This window comes from Myxocyprinus asiaticus, chromosome 40 (assembly GCF_019703515.2).
Source record: "Myxocyprinus asiaticus isolate MX2 ecotype Aquarium Trade chromosome 40, UBuf_Myxa_2, whole genome shotgun sequence".
NCBI lineage: Eukaryota > Metazoa > Chordata > Actinopteri > Cypriniformes > Catostomidae > Myxocyprinus > Myxocyprinus asiaticus.
The window spans coordinates 9,489,048-9,498,983 of NC_059383.1; positions in this window are offsets into that span (position 1 = coordinate 9,489,048).

The following is a 9,936-nucleotide window of genomic DNA, read 5'->3' on the forward strand; positions in this document are numbered from 1 at the left end:
GTACATGTAATTTTGTGTTTTTACGAGTTGCGTCAGCAAGGGGCAGTCAACTCGCCTCGAAAAACCTCACAAGCAGTGCAGCGAATCGGTCACACAGGACGCGTTCTTGACAGCGGAACGAACCACAAGACAATGCAAGGATCTCGAGACATGATTTTCAAAGTTTAAACTACTTTTAACCTGATAAAGCATCCTAAAAACTCTGCATTAATGATGCTTAAATCAGTGAGATGCTCCAAAAGCGCCCATATGACGCACATGTACATAAAGCCAAAATTAAAAATAGTGCAGACGTAATGCAAGAACGTGTCCTGTGAGAACAGGACAGATTGACGCACTCAATTGCAAAATGAATTGCTGTCGACTGTTGGCTTGTTAAATGATATGGGAAGAAAAGAAACAATATATTACATTTTAAAGTCACTTTTTGTATCTTCTTATCAATGCATCACTTGTAAGCCACAGTAATGCAATATATTTCAATCTGAATATCTAAATTTATTATATATATATATATATATATATATATATATATATATATATATATATATATATATATATATATATAATATAACATTAATAATTATTTTAATATTATGTATTATTTACATTGGATTATCTTTATTTGGGGGCCTTTCTTAGCAAATATTGATAATACAATAAATCGGCAGCCCTATTAGAAACCAAACTCAAATGTAAGCCATTTTACTTGAATAACTAAAGCAAGTTGTATTTTAAGGACATATTTGATGATTTTGTACAATAAATTATTGTACAATTTGGGTCCTGAAGCAAAACCAGTTACTTACCAATCTCAGAAATAATATTTGCTAAATGTAGATACAGCGTCTGGCTACATCAAACAGATGGGAGTGATTCATTTATGTATTCCTCATATGGTAAACAAAACACACACAGATAAGTGGAATCTTACTCATATGACTGCTTTTTTCATCTTTGTTTATTAAGCGTGTGGATCCTGGACGTGTTTGCCACAGTGGTACTTCAGAACATTTGTTTACCTAATTAACTCAATAATTAAATAACTAAAGCAATGCAAGCAAAACTAAATAATTGCATGGTGTGGAAAAGTGCTTAATCAACACAAACATCATGGACCACATGATCATGGTTGAGAACGTCATGGTTACTTTCGTAACCTCCGTTCCCTGATGGAGGGAACAAGACGTTGTGTCAATGTAGTGACACTAGGGGTCACTCTTGGGAGCCCCAAACACCTCTGCTTTTTTGAAAAAAGGCCAATGAGAATTGGCGTGTGGAATTTACATGCCACTCCCCGGACATATGGGTATAAAAGGAGCTGGTATGCAACCACTCATTCAGGTTTTGTGCTTAGGAGCCGAGACCAGGTCCCGGCCATTTCAGCCGGTAGTTCAGCGTTGTGGCAAGAGGGACACAACGTCTCGTTCCCTCCATCAGGGAACGGAGGTTACAAAAGTAACCATGACGTTCCCTATCTGTCCCTCACTCGACGTTGTGTTGATGTAGTGACACTAGGGGTCCCTATATGAAACGCCACAACTATCTGAACTGTGTTATGTGAACTGGCGGTGTGTGACGGGCAGACCGCTGTGTGCCTTGTAGTGAGCGCACCAGGCCATCACGTAACCTCCCCCAATGCTCTTATGTGCGTTGAACGGTCCTACAGGAACAAGTTGACTGCCCAACAATAGGGACAGGCTAGCCCAGCCGAGGCCTCTTTCCCTCTCTTTTCTCCCAAAAAAGAGTGGAATTTGATAAACGACTGGGAACCATAAGTGTCTGCATCGGGGGGTGTCCCTCCCAATGGGAAGACACCGCAGAGACCACACCCCGCCCAAAAAGAGGGGGGGGTATTTTGAGTGGGATACGTCACATGGTCTTACCGAGACTTGTTGGAAGTATGTCATGTGGAGAGGTCCCATGGTAGGTCCTACCCAAAGGTGGAGGAGTTTCTACAGAGCATGGCGACCGGGGGCAGAGGGGTCTCTGCCCAAGGAAGATGCAGTTTACCGAAAGGGAAACGATTTTGCAGAAGATATCACATGGGGTCACCTTGGGGGAACCAGCACATGTGGAGCACCTACCTCAGAACAGGGTCTCATTAGCGCACATACTGGGCCGGCAGCGAGTTTCTCTGCAAACTCAACTGCCAGAGGGCTAATGAGGAAAGTCATCCAGGGATCACAGTCTGTGAACATGACTGGGAGACAAGAGCGCACGTCTTCACCTCAAGGGAGGGGAAAGGCACTATGCACAAGTGGTACACCCAGCCAGCTGTCCCAGAACTTACCTGCTCGTGCCTGCCAATACACGGGATGAGACCGGCTCAACCCGGAGATTGTAGAACCTCGCAAAGGTGTTGGGTGTTGCCCAGCCCGCTGCTCTGCAGATGTCTGCCAAAGAGGCGCCACTGGCCAGGGCCCAGGAGGCCACCACACTCCTGGTAGAGTGGGCTCGTAACTCCGCAGGGGTTGGCACGTCCTGAGCCTGATATGCCATTGCGATTGCGTCAATGACCCAGTGGGCGATCCTCTGTTTGGAAACAGCGCTTCCTTTCCGCTGTCCTCCAAAGCAGACAAAAAGCTGCTCGGAGCTTCTAAAGCTCTGCGTGCGATCCAAATAGATGCATAAAGCTCGCACAGCAATGCCAAGGCTGGGTCTGCCTCCTCATGGGGCAGCGCTTGCAGGTTCACCACCTGATCCCTAAAAGGGGTTGTGAGAACCTTGGGCACATAGCCCGGTAGGGGTCTCAGGATCACATGAGAGTAACCCGGACCGAACTCCAGGCACAATTCGCTGACAGAGAACGCCTGCATGTCCTCTACCCTTTTGATGGGAGTGAGCGCAGTCAGGAGGGCAGTCTTCAAAGAAAGTACCTTAAGCTCAGCTGACTCCAAGGGCTCAAAGGGAGCTCCCTGTAGACCCCGAAGGACTACAGAGAGGTCCCACGAGGGGATGAGACACAGTCTGGAGGGATTCAACCTCCTAGCACCTCTCAGGAACCTGATGATTAAGTCGTGCTTCCCCAAGTACTTACCATCTACTGCATCGTGATGAGCCGAAATAGCAGCTACATACATCTTCAGGGTGGAGGGGGACAGCCGCCCCTCCAGCCTCTCCTGCAGGAAGGAAAGCACCGATCCAACTGCACATCTCTGGGGGTCTTCGTGTCGGGAAGAACACCACTTAGTGAACAGATGCCACTTCAAGGCATACAGGCACCTCGTAGAGGGTGCCCTAGCCTGAGTGATCATGTCTACCACCGTGGGTGGTAGGCCACTTAGGTCTTCTGTGTCCTGTCCAGGGGCCAGACATGGAGATTCCAGAGGTCTGGTCACGGGTGCCAGATGGTGCCCCGTCCCTGGGAAAGAAGGTCCTTCCTCAGGGGAATTCACCGGGGGGGAGGAGCATGAAATCTGAGAACCACGTCTGGGTGGGCCAGTAGGTTGCTACTAGGATGACCTGCTCCTAGTCCTCCCTGACCTTGCACAGGGTCTGTGCAAGTAGGCTCACTGGGGGAAATGCATATTTGCGTAGTCCAGGGGGCCAGCTGTGTGCCAGCACATCTATACCAAGGGGTGCCTTGGTCAGGGCGTACCGAAGCAGGCAGTGGGAGGATTCTTGGGAAGCAAACTTCCCGGGAAGTCTACCTGTGCTCGACCGAATCGACTCCAAATCAGCTGGACCACCTGAAGGTGGAGTCTCCACTCTCTCCTGAAGGTAACCTGACATGACAGCACGTCCGTTGCGGTGTCGAGGTCGCCGGGATGTGAGTGGCTCGTAGCGACTTGAGGTGCTGCTGACTCCAGAGGAGGAGATGGCGGGCGAGTTGTGACATGCAACGGGAGAGTAGACCACCTTGACGGTTGATGTACATTACCATCGCTGTGTTGTCCATCCAGACCAACACGTGCTTGCCCTGGATCAATGGCCAGAACCTCCGCAGGGCGAGCAGTACTGCCAAAAACGCTAGGCAGTCGATATGCCAACACAGCTGCGGGCCAGTCCAGGAGCCGGCGGCTGTGTGCCCGTTGCATACGGCACCCCAGCCTGTCTTGGAGGCATCTGTTGTAACCACGTCACGCCTGGAGACCTGCTCTAGGGGAACCCCCGCCCATAGAAATACAAGGTTGGTCCAAGGACTGAAGAGGCAGCGACAGATCGGCGTGATGGCCACGCGATGTGTCCCGTGGCACCATGCCCATCTCGGGACTCGAGTCTGAAGCCAGTGCTGAAGCGGTCTCATATGCATCAACCTGAGCAGTGTGGCCGCCACTGAGGATTCCATATGCCCCAGGAGCCTCTGAAAAGGTTTCAGTGGAACGTTTGTCCTCTGTCTGAACACCTTCAGACAGTTCAGTGGCAACTGCTTGCGCTGAACTTGCGAGACTGAGTCCAACTCCAAACCAAGAAAAGAGATGCTCTGAACCGGGGTTGACCCAGTTGACCCGAAGCCCCAGTCGGCTGAGGTGCCGGAGCACAAGGTCCCTGTGTGCGCACAGCAACTCTCAAGAGTGAGCTAGGATTAGCCAATCATCGAGTTGAGGATGCAGATACCCACTTCCCTTAGTGGGGCAAGGGCTGCCTTTGTGACATTTGTGAAGACACAAGGGGAAAAGGACAGGCCGAAGGGGAGGACCTTGTACTGGTACGCCTGGCCTTCGAAGGCAAACCGCAGGAAGGGTCTGTGTCGAGGTAAGACCAAAACGTGGAAGTATGCGTCCTTCAGGTCTACCGCCGTGAACCAATCTTGATGCCGGACACTCATTAGAATGCGTTTTTGCATCAGCATCTTGGACGGGAGTCTATGCAAAGCCTGGTTCAGTACTCGCAGGTCCAGGATTGGTCACAACCCACCGCCTTTCTTCGGTACGATGACGTAAGGGCTGAAGAACCCTTTCTTCATCTCGGCTGGAGGGACAGGCTCTATCTTGCCCTTGCACAGAGGGGTAGCGGCGTTCTCGCCCTTCACTGAGGTGAAGCGGACGCTGCTGAACCTGGGTGGGCGCCTGGCGAACTGAATCATGTAGCCGAGTTGGACAGTCCAGGTCAGCCATCGCGACGGGTTGGAAAGCGCGAGCTACACGCCCAAACTCCAGGCGAGGGGGACCAAGGGAATGATCATGTCGGTCATACCGGCAGGTGGAGCCTCACGGCAGGGTGGAGCTCGAGGTGCCACTTCGAGGGGACTCGAACCCCATGGCTGTGCTGAGTCCAGGGACATTGAAGCACTTACCTGGCTCCTGCCACCCACCATAAGATTGCCCGAGGAGGGGGGAGGAGGAATCTCATCCCCGTAGTCCACCGGAACCAATCCCGTGTGGGCGTGTTTGTGCCACAGCTGGGCACACAGGGGTGGGGGGTCCGCTGGTGGAGCGCCATACCTGCCAAAATGGGACTGTGGACGGTGGTTGTCATGACGACCATGCGCACCGGACATGTGACCCAGGAGATGAGGAAACCATTATTTTGTTAGGCTTTTGGTGCTGCAGCCTCCTGTGCATGCGGCAACAAAATAATCTCCTCCCGGCCCTCCACCGGGGGATGGAGTGGTCTGTGGACCAGCTCCAGAGAAGCGGGTCTCCTCGCCCCTGGGTCGCCCGTCTGGGGGGGGCTTCGAAGCTTTCCTCGGGTTCTTAGCGGCCGGCCATTCTCATTGGCCTTTTAAAAAAAAAGCAGAGGTGTTTGGGGCTCCCAAGAGTGACCCCCAGTGTCATTATATCGACACAACGTTGAGTGAGTGACAGATAGGGAACTTGCATTGTAGATGGTTGACATATCAGAGTTTGCAACATAAAAAAATCACTGTAAAGTCAAGTGCAGTTTATACGTATTGATTATACGTATTTCTTGCCAGGTCCAGTGGCAATTGCTTTAAGACCACCCTAAAAATTATGTGATGGGTTTTGCCATTTAAAACTGTAACTCTTTCCCAGGCATGTGATGCCAGGAAAATGAAAGGCACTACAGGTCACATTGGTGAAACAATGGGGTACAGCAATATAAGTGATTATATTTGATTCAAAGTATCACCTTCATACATGTACTGTGAGAAATTAATTTATAAGTGGCCTACGCACTGTGGAAAATTGATCCTCCCCATCTGTGCCATAAAAATGAAATTAGATCTAATACGGGTTCCCAGCAGGTCAAAGCAACTTTTTGAATATGCCTACATTCATAACAAAGTACGTTTTGACTCAATAATACAGGACATGCAGTGAAGAGATTTGGCTTTCAGTGCTCTACAAAATTTTACAACAATTAAAAACACACTGAGTTACAGTTAAGATGTTTCCCAAGTCTATTAAGAGCACTTTTAAGCAAATGGGAAAAGGCAAGGTCATTACACAGCATTCTGTCCCATAATGAGCTTTTAGGTCCCATTACTTCTCTTGGGTTTAGAAGAGGATGAGTGCGGATATGAAGAATCATATTCAGAGGTGGGTAGAGTAGCCAGAAACTGTACTCAAGTAAAAGTACAATTACTTGAAAAAAATAATTACTCAAGTAGAAGTAAAAGTAATGATGTTAATAATTACTTGAGCAAGAGTAAAAAATTATCTGTTAAAAGAATACTCAAGTAGCGAGTAACTAGTTACTTTCATATCGTCGCTGTCTGATAAAAATAAAGCACATATCTACAAAAAAATTGTTTTCTTTTCATGGGTTCCAATGGCGAATGTTCAGTTACAGATTCGAGTCTAACTGTCCTTGTTCCCAGAACTCAGTTTATTTTTGGATATAATCTGAGCTTTCACTTACTATTTTAGATAGAAATCAGTTTTATGTCTAAGGTTTCTAGTCTGGTTGTTGAGTGGACAGTTCGGTTTTGAGACGTGTTTTCCGAGTCCAACGCATAAATTGCCTGTCAGAAGATGGAAGCCTGGCAACCATATATGGCTGGTATAGTCTACTTTTTAAAGCTACCTGGCATGGTGCGTGCATGACTGGTTTTGGTTGTCAAGGAAATCACAGAGCCAGCGTGATGTAGGCAATCCCTCTCTATGCTTCAGCTGGACAGTTGAGGTAAATTAGTTGATGCTCTTCAAAACATAAGGGAGGGACATAAGCTGTTTTGATGGACACTTCTCAAGGTCAGTGGAGATTCTTATTAAACAGATCACCTGATTAAACATCTTTTCATTGGTCATTTCGATGCACAATTCAAACAGTAGGAAGAGGTCATTTGGCGCATTCCGTCTATGGTAAAAAGTCAAAATTGTGGAGTAATGTGTTTTTCATGGGAAAGCGACGATATGTCACATAATGGACGTTTATTCCCCAATATTCCATTACATTTGACACATGTAGTCCATGCACCATGTGTTGGGGTAGTGGACTAAAGCACTGAACTGGTAAGCAGAAGGTAGTTGGTTCAATCCCCACAGCCATCACCACTGTGTCCTTGAGCAAGGCACTTAACTCCAGGTTGCTCCAGGGGATTGTCCCTGTAATAAGGGAAATGTAAGTCACTTTGGATAAAAGCGTCTGCCAAATATGTAAATTTAACATGTATTACAGAATATTAATTTAATAATTATCATTATTATAGCAAATACTTCATTCACCCTCATGTTGTTCCAAACCTGCGCTTTCTTAAAAGGGAATGGTGACCGAGACTGTCAGCAGGGGCAGATTTATGCATGGGCAAAATGGGAAGCCACCCAGAGGGAGCGGCACGAGACCCACCAGCCATCTCATCAGCCATCTCATCAGGCCCAGTGGAGGCCGCCCCCCGACAGAAGCCTGGCCCCCCATGTGGCCCCCCCACTCACAGACAGACAGAATTTCGTTGCCACACCTGACTGATCACAGTACCCTGCCCGGCCCCGACTATGAAAAAATCCTGGCACCGCCCCTGACTCACACCACATCTGGCTTCAGAGATGGATAGGATAGCGTGCATCTGTTGAGTGTGTCATCTTCACTGCAGGCACGATCCATTTGAATTCTACAGAAATTATTATAGCCTACTTTAAAATGCTATGGAGGAAGTCAAACCTCTGAAATGGCTATGCAGCCTAAACATTATTATCAGAATGCCTACTGATGAGGAAAAGAGGACACAACAATGTGTCACGCATAAACATAGATTACAACACATCAACATCGAAACTACATATCACAAAAACACAATGTTTTCATTGTAGTTACAATAATTGGTATTGTAACAGAAATGTTATAGTTTCATATTAAATATATTACAAACAAATTTTTTCCAACTGCAAAATGTTTCGTTAAATGTGTTGAACTTCAGCTTTGTTAAACTGTGTAGACTATTAATGTTTTCATTAAAAACAAAATACTAATTTATTTTTTAGAATGACAAGCTGGTCTAACAATGGTAATGAGGATGGCTTTATGGAAGAACTATGGTAAATTTTGACCAGTGCAAGTACAGTGAAAGAAGAGGTTTAAAGTCTGAACCTCCACAAATTATGGACAAAGTTTTCCTCCTGTTCTATTGATGTCTGATATACAGCAAACTGTCCATGTTTACTTTCAGACATTTCAAGAGATTACTTATTAAATCATTAAGCCTGTTATAAGGAAAACAAACTTTTCACTAGAAGCACAGTCCCAACTCATTGAAGTGGATTACTCATGTGTACAATCAGAACATTATGACTAGCCAATAGAAATAAAGTGCTAATTAATTAAGTAGTTTGATTAGATTAGAATAGTATGATTCCTCATAGCACACGAAGTATAAAAAAAAAAAAAAAAAAAAAACATTTTTAAATTCTAAAGGGTTCATCAAAATAAGGTTATCAAAATAACTCCTGTAAACATGCAATTAATCAGCACAAAAACTGATAATTAATTTTATTGTTGTGTTTAATTAGGTTGTGTATGGTGTTACAAATTTAAAATTGTAAGCCTACTAACACAAAAAATGCATGGGTGATTGATTCAGCCCATGTCATTGAAGTCTCACTCTAACCAGGATGCCAAATTTGGCAACCCTGGTTTGTTCTCTGGCACGAAAAATGCTCCGCATCTGTTAAACGCAAAGTTGCTGAACAATGTGCATGCACAGAGATCCGCTCCAGTAATCACGCACGCATAGGCAGAGCAAAAAGGCATGGACATGGATTTATACAGTAAACACTGATATACTGCTGCACTGATATAAAAACGTGTACTTAGAGACTGAGGTCATAAGAGCCCATAGTTACAGAATCACCCTGAAAATGAGATTGTGATAACAAATCGTTTTGGCGATTTGTTATCACAATCGCCAAAACTAAGAGTTTTCTTAAATTGGAGCTGCAATTCTAATCTTGAAATATCCGCTTGTCTTGGTATAATGAAGGCATTGCATTACGAAAGTGTTTGTTTTGAGCACTTGTTGCTGCTGCAGTGGTGGACTCGAGTGACAGAGCGCAACTGTAAAGTTCCACTGTCGTAAAAGTCCCATTAAAAAAATCTCTCAATAAATTACGCATTTCTTAAAACGTATTTAATTAAAACCAGTAATGTAACAAAAGGATTGTCACCCATTGTAACAAAGTAAAAAAAATTTAATTAGAGTTTTACTTGAGTAAAAAGTACCCAATATTAAACCTACTCTTAAAAGTAAATTTTCTCAAAAATGTACTCAAGAAAATGAAATGGAGTAAATGTAGCGTGTCACCTCTGCTCATTTTTATGCATTTACGATTGTCTTCTCATTTCATTTTGGAGGGTTTTCTGTAGTCAGACATTTGACTAACCTATATATAAGGTCTGGTTAATATTGCAGCTTATTCTGGCCAAGAACTGCCTTCTTAGACATCAAGAGTATGACTGACTGACAAGTAAAGCGACCAACCACAGTTTGTTTTGTTTTTATATGCCAAGATTTATCTGAAATAGATGATTGTACAGAAAACACAGCGGGGAACATTTTTGTTAAAAGACTTTGTTATCAGAGCTTCTGTCCATTCA